The sequence below is a fragment of the Octopus bimaculoides genome, chromosome 3 (assembly GCF_046866305.1).
Source record: "Octopus bimaculoides isolate indiv1 chromosome 3, ASM4686630v1, whole genome shotgun sequence".
Classification (NCBI taxonomy): domain Eukaryota; kingdom Metazoa; phylum Mollusca; class Cephalopoda; order Octopoda; family Octopodidae; genus Octopus; species Octopus bimaculoides.
In genome coordinates, this window is record NC_142930.1 from 126,502,103 (window position 1) to 126,515,075 (window position 12,973).

Genomic DNA, 12,973 nt, shown 5'->3' on the forward strand with positions numbered 1-12,973 from the left:
TGGTTGATAGGTTGAATTCTCCAGTCATACTTTACAACACACACACACACACACACACACACACACACACACACACACTTACACAGACACATTTAAGCACAGGCGTGGCAGTGTGGTAAGAAGTTTGCTTCCCAACCAGATGATTCCAGGTTCAGTACCATTGCGTGACACCTCGGGTAAGTATTTTGTACTATAGCTAGAGGTCGACAAAAGCTTTGTGAGTGGATTTTAGTAGATGGAAACTGAAAGAAGCCCGCCGTATATATATACATACACGACGGGCAGCGTCCTTTGAATCCTTCTTTCATTGTTTCATTTACGCAAATTTACGAGGGATCCCATGAACGAAACGAGGTTGTTTTCCAAAATGGAGGCGAACACGTTTCTCCATGTGATCGGCTTGAAAAATTGTTAAGATACTTGGATATTTCCCTACTCTTCTTAACATGAAACCAATGATAGCCTATATATATATATATATATATATATATATATATATATATATATATATATATATATATATATATATACATACATACATACATACATACATACATACATACATACATACACTCGATATGTATGTGTTGTGTCTCTGTGTCAGTGTTTGTTCCTACACTACTGCGGTTGGCAAAAGTGACCGATCGAATAAGTATTAGACTCCTAAAAATAAGTACAGGGCTCGATTCATTCGACAAAAATTCTTCAAAATAATATTCATTGCCACTTAATCATGGCTGTTCCGTAGGAAACAGCGTTACTGCTATTTTTAACCCTCAGGAGGACGCTTCCAGTCGCTGATTATTCGATGCGATTTGCACCCGATTTACGAGCAGGGGAGTGAACTCCTTACATTTTCCAGCCACGAGATCACCAGACCGTGCGATTTCGACCTCTTTGTGGTCATCCTCGTGGCAGATACTGGTTTGCTATAGATAGCAGTAGTTTACCCTAGCTCACAATAGATTGAAATCAAGTGGCACACAGTCACCGATCTTGCTACAAATCCAATATATAGGCATTACTTCTCAGTATAGTTGCTGCTTTCACTTCTTTTAGAGATTTTCGGGTCTATTCCATCTCAATCACAGATTTTTAAAATTAATATTTTTAACTAAACAGCTTGAAACTTCAGATACTGATAGAATTTCTCACTTAGAACACGGTTTATTTTGAACATCTTTGACAAAATTTCGTATTTTAGAAGTTATTTCGTGTTAAAGTTGTATTTGAGTAATTTCAACCAATCAACGACGTGTATTCGGTTGAAGAAAGCTACTGCTGTTTGCGGTAGTAATCGAAGAGGAACAACTTCCGGGTCATATCTACAAAATGTCTCCACTCTGTTTGAAGAATTAACACCAAGAAGGAAGAAATACTATTTACATATATTTATTCGTTTGCTTGACATCTGTGTTTTATCCACACATAAAGCACGCCGGTGTTCAAAAGACCTATAGTGCAACAAGTCCACAGCTAGCTTTTTTTGTTGTTGACATATATGTAGTTTCAAAATGCCTTATTTTGCAACTATAAGATGTATTGTTATTGTCATGATTTTATCTTACTATAATCAACAACAAACACATTTCGTCAATATAAAAGTCTTTATTAGATAAAAAAAAAATAACATTATCAAAATATGAAGGTAGAACAAAGCAAATAGCGGCTTATACACCGGAAAATACGGTAATTGTAGGAGCAGTGACAAGTTCGCTCGCTGGTTGATAGTTGATAGTGTAGAAGGGAGGGGAAGAGTAAGGAATGAACAGTACGAACTAGAAAGGAAGAAAGGATAAAGATAACATCGTCTTCGCTTGCCGTACGAATAGAACAGAGTGGTGACATTTAGTAGAGATGACTCGGAAGTTGTTCCTCTTCGATTACTATCGCAAACAGCTGTAGCTTTCTTCAACCGAATACATGTTGATTGGTTGAAATTACCCAAATACGACAACGTTAACACGAAATAACTTCTAAAATACGAAATTTTGTCAAAAACGTTCAGAATAAACCGTGTTTTACGTGAGAAATTCAAATTATTTAGTTAAAAAAATTAATTAAAAAATCTGTGATTGAGATGGAATGGATCTGGATTTTCTAAGAAGCTAATTTGCTTGTTGCAATATCAATGACTGTGTGTCACTTGATTTCTATACAGCATTGCAAGCTAGAGTGAACTACTGCTATCTCTAGCAGACGAGTACCTACCATCAAAGTCGAAACCGTACTGTCTGTTGGTCTCGTGGCTGGAAGACGATTGGGATTCATTCCTCTGCTTGGAATTTATATCAGGTAGAGATTGCATTGAATAATCATCGACTGGAGGCGTCCTCTTGGGGTTAAAAATAGCAGTGACGTCGGTTCATATGGAACAGCCATGCTGAAGTGGCAATAAACATTACTTCTTAGTATAGTTACTGCTTTCATCTCTTATAGAGATCTTCTAACTGGCTATTTTGCTCTTTATATATGTATATATATATATATATATATATATATATATATATATATATATATATATATATATATATATACAGAGAGAGAGAGAGAGAGAGAGAGAGAGAGAGAGAGAGAGAGAGAGAGAGAGAGAGAGTTAGAGAGAAAAAGACAGACAGAGACAGGCAGAAAAATAGATAGATAGATAGATAGATAGATCTATCTTTCTTTCTATCTATCTATTTATTTGTCTGTCTGTCTGTCTGTCTGTCTGTCTGTCTCTCTCTCTCTCTCTCTCTCTCTCTATATATATATATATATATATATATATATATATATATAGATAGATAGATAGATAGATAGATAGAGAGAGAGAGAGAGAGAGAGAGAGAGAGAGAGAGAGAGGGTGATAGATAAATATCATAAAAATGATAGATTGATAGACATACATATATACATACATATATGCATACATACATACATACAGACAGACAGACAGACAGATAGACAAATAGACAGATAGAAAACAAATAAATACATAAATAGATAGATAGATATACACCTACCATAAAATTTCATCGTTTCGACCTCCCTTCTCCGCCTACCATTAATATCTCCCAATTCCTAGTTAATACATGGGAGAACATTAGAATGGAGAGGAAAGATTATTGTAGCATAAACAATTAGCCAGTTATGTTGTGTAACATGCCGTACTGTTCTTAATCGGCCATGAAGCTCTTTGATTTGTTCATTTCCCATGTTTCACTATCGTTCATTGATTTCTATATTTTGGTTTAGAGAAGCCAGAAATTGTTCTTGATTCCAAATACTTCAATATAAACACCATTTATTAAGAATGCGTTTGTGACGATGAAGCTTGAAAAGGAAACTAAATCAGATATCGATTCATATAGTTGCGGCTCATAGGCTCAGTTCTGCTGCAGACAAACGGTTGTTTTTGTTATCTAATCTCTTCGATTTTATAAACAAAGACAGTCCAGTCATGGCCATTACCTTTTATCTGTTATCTGTTACTTTTTCCAGTTATCGGACTGGGGACATGACCGGGGTGGGGCACCGCCATGATGGGTTTTAGTCAAATAAATCAATTCTAGTACTTAGCTTTTTATCTTTTGTAAAGTCTGGAATAAATTCTGTCGATTATTTTAGTCGAACCGTTAAGTTAGTGGACGTAAAGAAACCCATACCAGTGGACAAGTAGTAGGAGAGTGACAACCGTAGTCATAAAGACACCCCCCCCCACATATATATGAGCTGTGTGTGTATGTGTGTGCGTGCGGGTATATATATATATATATATATATATATATATATATATATATATATATATGTATATATATATATATATATAAATATATATATATATATATATATATATATATATATATATATATATATATATATATATATATATATTTATATATATATATATGTATGTATATATATATATATATATATATATATATATATATATATATATATATATATATATATATGTGTGTGTGTGTGTGTGTGTGTATATATATATATATATGTATACATTCAATAATAGGATGAATTCTTTTATAAGAATTTATCAAGTAGCTAGCGGGCAAAATATATTTATTTATATAAGGGCATTACTATATAAATCTTATATAGATAAATGTATATATATATATATATATATATATATATATATATATATATATATATATATATATATATATATATATATATATGTATGTGTGTGTATATATATATATGTATACATATTGGATGTCCACTTAGTGGTCATCCCTCTTATATGTATGTTATATAAGTTTTCTGAATCCTCAGATTTTTCAATATGCTAGGCCACTGATTTAAATTGATATTAATCAAATTAATATTCAATTTTTTACGCTTATTATTTAAATTTAAATAACCATGTTCTCTTACCGACAGGATTCAATACAGAAAATAATTTTCTGCAGAATTATTTCCGGATTTTGGTGCGCCAAAACGAAAACATTTGAAATATACCCCCAAATATAATTGGCAAAACTATATGCATGTTCAATCTCATGCGGACATCTCGTGTATAGTTCTGCAAATTATATTTTGCTATAACGATCACACTGATGAATTGCGGACATTTACGTCTGTAATTATGTAAGTGGTAACAATGAAATCTGGTATGTGACTAATCATTATATTTTGTATCTTTTCTTTTGTCTTGCTCGCTTACGTTCTGGCGTTTGCTGAATTTTCCTGAGAACAATCTTTTTTCTTAGCAGTCAGACCATATGGGGTTTACATCTAGCATATTGGATGTCCACTTAGTGGTCATCCCTCTTATATGTATGTAATATAATTTTTCTGAATCTTCAGATTTTTTCAATATGCTAGGCCACTGGTTTAAATTGATATTAATCAAATTAATATTCAATTTTTTACCCTTATATATATATGTATATATATATATATATATATATATATATATATATATATATATATATATATATATATATATATATATATATATATATATATATATATATATGCAACGGGCCTCAATATAATTTTCTTCCACTAAAATTCACTCACAAAACATTGGTCGAGCCTTGGCTATAGTAGGAGACACTTGCCCAAAGTGCCATTCAGTGGAATTGAACCTGAAACATCGTGGTTGCAAAGCAAGTTTCTTAATCATATATCCACGCTCAGAACGTAGGTGGTAGACTGGCAACACGGGAAGTATATCGGACAAAATAGCTTGTAGTATTTGGCTTCGTCCCTTAACATTCTGTGTTCAAATCTGGTCTTTGCTTTTAATCCTTTTTGGGTCATGGGAGTTGATTTAATCTCCTAACCCCCGTTTCATTTTCTCGCCTTGTACTTCTTTCAGAAATTATGAAGTATGGTCGGTACGTAGAAGCGCTAGCGTGTCGAACAAAATGCCTTGCGCTATTTGTGCCAAAATTTTATCTTTGAATTCAAATCCTGACGAGGTCAGCTTTACCTTTTGTCCTTTGTGAGATGATAAAATAAAGTATCTCTCAAATACCGAGATCGATATGATTTACATACCCATTCCTCGAGTTTCTTGCTTTGTGCCTATGTAATCAGGATGAAAGGCGAAGTTGACAGCAGCAGGATACGAACTCATAAAGTAAAGAGTTGGAACAAACACCGCAAGGCCTTTTGTTTGACGCTCTAACGATTCTACCAATTCACAACCTTTGATAATTTGTAACAGGTACAAAGCGAGAAATTTCTGAAAGGATTAAAAGCGAAATTCGGATTTGAATGCAGTAGTATGTTTCTCTTATTTTCACTTTTATTTTCGTTTTTTTTCTTTTCTTATTTTAACAAAAGTACCTGAAGAAAAACAAAAGGATTTGTTATAAAATATTTCCTCCAGAGAACTTTTCTGGATCGTTTCTAGATATTTCGCCCTGACTGGAATAGAAATAATATTGGTCATTTATCAGGAGTTTTAAATAAATTTGTTGTAGATATTGGCTTGTAAAAAAAAAAAAAAAACTTTTTGAATAGAAAGTCATAACGCCACCTGCAGGACTGGAATCGACATCTCTTGTAGACATCACAGATGGTCTACCATTCGACGAAAACAACCTTCAAATTATTCTGTATGTTGTTGACGCTGTTAAAGTTTAGAAACTTCAAGAATGTGAAATGATTATTTTTAGGAACGGTGAATCTCGAAGCAAATGATGCTATGAATTATCGTGTGTAAATTTTGGGTTAAAATCACTTTCTTATCCAAAGAGTAGAGCAATTCGAAAGATTACTTTGGTCCAATGGTAGAACACCAGTCATGTTTACAAAAGATGTGGGTTCAAGTCCAACTGGGTGCCTTCGATATTTTCTTCCCAAAGGATTTTTAACTTCATATTTACAAGTTATTGTTTGTAAATTCGAGATTCACCGCTCCTAAAACAAATTTGTTGTGTTTACACATAAACATAAGATAGCTGATTCTAACAAGAGAAAGGGACAACACCCGACTCCTTAGCATCCCGAGGAATTCATTTGCCGAATTCAACAACACAGCAAGCAAGAATAAATAAGCAACCATTTAAATAAATAAACAATCAATCATATAAGTAAATAAATTTAATGATACAACCAGCGTAAGCATTGCGCATTCAGGAAAAAAAATTGATTTTTCGATAGAAAGCGATTATATTCGTTTCAATATTCTCTGCTCTAAGGCGAACAACAGAAGTAACAACAACAACAATATTGGTACGCTCACGCACGTACACAGTCACACATACACACGCAGATGTTAACACCCACGCAGGCATACATTTTCACACACCCACATTTTACCGAGCGAGAATGTTAGCGGACTTGAAAGCAGTTTTGGCGCCATTGCTGCTGGATACAGACAATTTTCGAGCAATCCATTGTTCCCGCAGCATAATAGAGGAACTTTGTGGACGAAGAGGTCATGAGGAATAACATGTGGTCAAGAGAGATCAAAAGAAGTCATCAGTACTCATAAGTTCTGTTGCTCCCAACGCACCATCAGTCACATCACTGAGTGCGGCTTTGAAGACAGATCAAAATTTTGTCTCATCTTCAAGACCAAAAGGCAACGATGATAGGAATCTGTCATCAGTCACACGCATTAGGACCACACCATCTTATTGCCGTAATGAAGAGGACATGGATGGTTAGCAGAGATGGTAGACTGTTGATCCCCCCCCCCAATAAAAAAAGCAAAATAACTTTTAAAAAGAAGAATCTACCCCAAGTAAAAGCAAGTAGAATCAACGAAGAGGAGCTCTTTCCCTCTAACATGCTTTTCACGAAACTTACTTCCTAAACTAATAGTGTTGGGCTCCACCAGCAAGTTTATGCGCTGTTTATCTTGGTGTGAGATCACCATGTCGCGCACATATGGTTGTGATGCATATGCCTGGTGTACCCTTATCAGACGGGGAGTTATGATGAGGATACTGGGTTTCGTATATTTGTACCCCAGTGTTATTTTGATGGCATGCACTGCCCTCTCACTCAATAACAACAACAACAACAACAACAACAACAACAATAATAATAATAATAATAATAATAATAATAATAATAATAATAATAATAATAATAATAAAGAAATAAATGGAGGAGGTACAGGTGAAAAGTTGATACCAGATGACATTGAAAGTCAAAGGTTTTGGAGTGACATCTGGAGCAAAGACAAGGAGCACAAGAAGGATGCTGAATGGTTGCAAGAAATGAAACAAACAGCAGTCTGTCCAAAACAGGCAGAACTAGTCATTTCAGTTAGGGAAGTGAAGGAAATCAGCAAAAAAAAAAAAAACGAGCAACTGGACCAGATGGAGTTCAAGGCTACTGGATCAAAAGATTTGGTGAATGTCATGCACAAATAGCTGCGCAACTCAACACCTTGTTAAATGCCGACCAAGTAATACTAGAGTGGTTGACATTGGGTAAGACAGTGCTGTGCTTGAAAAACATCGTAAAACGCAATACGGCAGACAATTACAGGCCGATATCCTGTTTGCCACTTATGTGGAAATAATTGACTGGAATACTCGCAGAGTCAATGTACGAACATCTGGAAAAAATGGAGTCCTGCCACATGTGCAGAATGGTTGCAAGCGTAAGTGCAGAGTGACCAAGGATCAACTCCTGGTAGACAAAACTGTACTTAGAGACTGCAAGAGGAAGAAAAATAACTTAACCATGTCATGGATCGACTATCGTAAAGTGTACGATATAATCCCACATTCTTGGATTATGGAATGTATGAACCTATTTGATATTGCATCGAATGTTGAGGGATTGCTTGGAAAAAGTATGGCGAATTGGAGTACTGACCTGACAGCATACAGAAGAAGCCCCACGTGCTAACGTTCTGCCAGCTTGCCGCCTTGTCAGAAGTCCTTATTAAAAAAAAAAAGGTAATAGAGTTGGAGAATCGGCAGAGCTGCAAACCAAATGCTTTGCAGAATATAGTAATTACGTCCCTTTAATTTCTTACTTCCCCTACCGCTAGAGTTCCAATCTGTTGATAAAATAAAGCACCCAATAAGCTAATGAGGTTAATTTAAATCGACCATATATTCTGCCCTACAAAGAAAAGTGTGTCTTTGTTGTGAATGTTAGATATCATAATAAATAGATCAAGTTGGATCAGTCAAGTGCATTAGACAAACAACGAAAGAAATCCGGTTTAAGCCAGTAATTGTCTCCATTGAAAGGAAATAAATATGGTACGAGAAATAGGACCATTGGTGTGTTATAAAAGGGTTGTTGCAGCTAATCGATATTATAATATTGGCGTGGGACGATGTCGCCTTAGAAACGATGCTTAGAACAAACGAAGAACTTCGTTTGATATCTGTTTTATAGATGTATCAGATCGGTTTAAAAAAGAAAAAGATGTAGGCAATCGATAATGTGAAGTTGTAGGGGATGTATTATACACGCATACGCGCGCGCACGCACGCACACGCACGCACGCACACGCACGCACGCACATACACACACACACATACACACACACACACACAGATCTATACATGTATACGCACATGTATACACATACACATTTCCTATTGACCTCCATGTTCATTACCTTTGATCTACATACACGCATACATGCATACGTACGTACATTATAGATCATGACAATGTTAGCTGTTTAAAATTTTACCAGACGACGGGGAATTATGTTATAATGTAATCTTTTAGGGCTGTATTAAATAAATAGAATTCGACCGATACAGCTGTCGTAAATTTAAAACGCCACACCCAGGACCCATCTCTGAGTCGGATCTATGGTTTAAATTAGGTTTGGATCTTGCATATCTACGGTATCCTACCGACACTTGATGACATCAATGTTGTTTATTTCACTGTAAGTTCTATGTTGTCGTACCTAGCCATTTCTGGCGTCTTACTAGTTGATATGCCTTGATTCTTTTGAATTCATATAGCAAAATATATGTATATATGAATGTATGTATGTATGATTATTCAGTTTATTTCAAGATTTCTTGCCAATAGAGAAAGAACCGGGTTTCTAACGTAGATCCATGGCTCCTTCATTGGAATTTCAGCATCAACAACTGGGTATTTTTCTTTGTATGTATGTATGTATGTATGTATGTATGTGTGTACTTACGTATGTCTGTACGTATATGTATGCATTTATATGCATGAATTTTAACTATGTACATTTGTATGCATATATACATATGTAAATGTCTGTGCATAAATATTATTTACACGAATAAACAGCTCGCAACAAAAATGTATGTATGTCTGTTTTGTATAAAGCTATTAGCAGACAACTCAGTAAACGTGAAAATAATTCAGGTTCAGAGCGTTAATATAGTGATATATAAGTATAGCTAAATCTGTGGGACACTTTTAAATAAACTGAAGCGATAAATTCAACGAATACATTATATATTCTATAATCTACACGAGACGCACGAAGTAACATTAAACTGAGTATATGTATGTTCAGTCATATTTAACATATTTGCGTACACTTGAATGTGGAAAGGTCTTTCACTGCGAAAATAGTTTCTGGAAAATAATTCTCCTCATAGGCAGCACCTATGTAAACACATGACTGAGCCATGATTGACTTGACTGGATCATTAGACGCATGCATTTCTGGCTCGTCATTCTTAATTAGTAACGAATACCGTATCAGTATTTCACAGCAATGTATTATCTAAGAGGAAAATTTTCCCCTGAGAGCATTTCCGCAACGAAAGGCCTTCCCACGTCCATATTCTGTAATGTACGGGAGACGCACGGAACAGCATTGAATTGAGTATCTGTATGTTCAATTATATTTAACACATTTACGTACACTTGAATGTGGAAAGGTCTTTCGCTGCAAAAATAATCTTTCGAAAAAAATTCTCCTTATAGATAACACTTATGTAAACACATGACTGAGCTATGATTGACTTCATTGGTTCGTTAGACGCAATTCTTTCTGCGTCGTTATTTTTAATTAGTAACGAATACTGTATCAGTATTTCACAGCAATGTATTATCTAAGAGGAAAATTTTCTCCTTAGAGTATTTCTGCAACGAAAGGCCTTCCCACATCCAAGTGTACACGAACGTGTTTGGGAAATATGATTGTGCGTGGATATACACCATTATTTCTTGGGACACGAACGTGTTTCAAGCAATCAGACGTTCATTACAACATAAATTAAGTCCATATGTTATAGGGACTTAAACAAACCAACACCGATAATCAAGTTGCGTGGGGTGCTGACAAACAGACACAAAGACACACACCATACACACAAGCACACACACATCCACCCATTCATCCATCCATCCATCCATCCACCCATCCATCCATCCATCCATCCATTCATCCATCCATCCATCCATCCATACATATATATATATATATATATATATATATATATATATATATATATATATATATATGTTTGCGTGTGTGTGTATATAACCGACGAGCTTCCGCACAGTTTCCGTCTACGAAATCTACTCAAAGGGCATTGGTCGGAGCTCTAGTGGAAGACACTTGCACAAGGTCACGAGCAGAGCCACTGAACTCGGAACCACGGAGTTGCAAAGCAAGATTCTTCACCATACACCCATACCTGCGCCCACGTGTTATTTACTTCTCGAAATGCTGCGCCACATCCTCAATATGCTTTTAATAATATTCTTAAAGGAAGAAATTGTGGTTTACAAAGTTGCATTTAGAATTTTATGAAAAAAAAAAAAAAAAAAAAGACATTATCCACCCCGCAAAGAAAAAACAATGAAATTCCGAAAATTTTCCGATTTCCATCTATTATTCTTTACGGATAATATCTCACAAACGACAGAAAGGAACAAAATTGTAGGAATTTTAAAAAAAATGATGATATGGTTATCCTGTATTGTTCTTGGCTTTCATTCGATAATTATGATTTAATTTTTAAAATCAAATTCTTAGTGCTTATGCAAAAAGATGAAAAGAATAATTATTTTCGAAAGAAAAATATTTATTGCCTTAAAATATAAATTCATATAATACGCTATGTGTATTTGCATATATGTTTTTTGTGAGTAAAACTTAACCATTTCAAGCAGTTTTTTCTTCTTTATGTGATTGACTGTGAAAATTATTCAACACGAGCTCTCATTACTGCCTGGAGTCGTTCTGGTTTTTATTATTATTATTATTATTATCATTATTATTATTATTATTATTATTATTTTGTATTCGAAAGTTTATTCTGCTGTCTTTGTTTCATAATATTCAATGAATGTTTTTATGTCCATAAATTCCGATGATCGAATTCATTTTCCCTTTTTTCTCATTGGTAAATCTAATCAGTATGTGTGCGCGCGCGCTTCTGTGTGTGCGTGTGTGTGTGTGTGTGTGTGTGTGTGTGTGTGTGTGTGTGTGTGTGTACATACAAGGTGTGGTTAATAAATTGTTTAAATTACACAAAAATGAAAATAACACTGACATCTCAATTTAACAGACATATTTACCACAGTTACATGAAAATATTTTGAAATGCTAAAGAGTAAATTGGTTTCAACCATTGGTTTCAACCATTGGTTTCAACCATTGGTTTCAACCATTGGTTTCAACCACGGCCTCCAGACGACTTCGGAATCTCCTGCAATTCTTCTGGACGGTCTCCTGAATGTTGCCATAATCTTTGTCTTCAGTTCATCTTTGGCTACAATGAGTTTTGTTGGTCTCTCGTTCAACTGCGCCCCACACATAACCATTAAGGGGGTTTGCAGTCTGAGTAGTTAGGTGGCCGGATGTTAGGAATGATATGGTCACAGAAAACATCTGACAGCCATGATTGGGTTCTCCTGCTTATGTGGCATGGTGCAGAGTTCTGTTGCCAGACATACAGGGTCTTCCAGCTGTCACCCACTTCATCCAGAGCAGCACTACCTCCTCCTGGCACTTGATGTAGGCATCCGTGTTGAGTCTGAGGCCGTGTGGGAAGATGAATGGAGGTATAACGTCGCCATCACTAGTGATCACTCCAAATACCATGATGTTGACTGGATGTCTGATTTTTATCACTTTCGGAACATGTCCTCAGACTGTACTGTCCTCAGACTGTACTGTCCTCAGACTGACAACTAACACTCTGAAATGTTCGTATTGGAGCTTCCGGCACGAATGCCAAGCAGTACAGTATGTCGTTTCCAAATTTCTGGTGGAGTGAATTGCGTCATGGTGCTGTTTTTTCTCACAGACAGTGCCCAACTGACCCTACTATACTTTGTAGTCAACAAAATCAAAAACAAACATTGCGCATGCACGAAATAAAAAATATAAACTGGTGACAATTTACTCATCGCACCCTGTGTAATATATGTGTTCAGCACTATGTGTTATCGATATATATTCAATACGTTACATGTATTTGTATATACACTTATTCCACAATTAATTATTGTATTCTACATATTCCGCCATGTTCCACTACTGCTTTTCATATTCAACTTACTGATAGCTATCATGTAT

The 12,973-nt window shown here is 35.3% G+C and overlaps 1 long non-coding RNA gene across 3 annotated transcripts in view; it reads left to right on the plus strand.

Annotated features, from left to right (window-relative positions):
- The window catches only part of LOC128247405 (uncharacterized), a 56,344-nt gene that overhangs the window by 30,602 nt on the left and 12,769 nt on the right, over positions 1-12,973 (plus strand). The window lies entirely within an intron of this gene.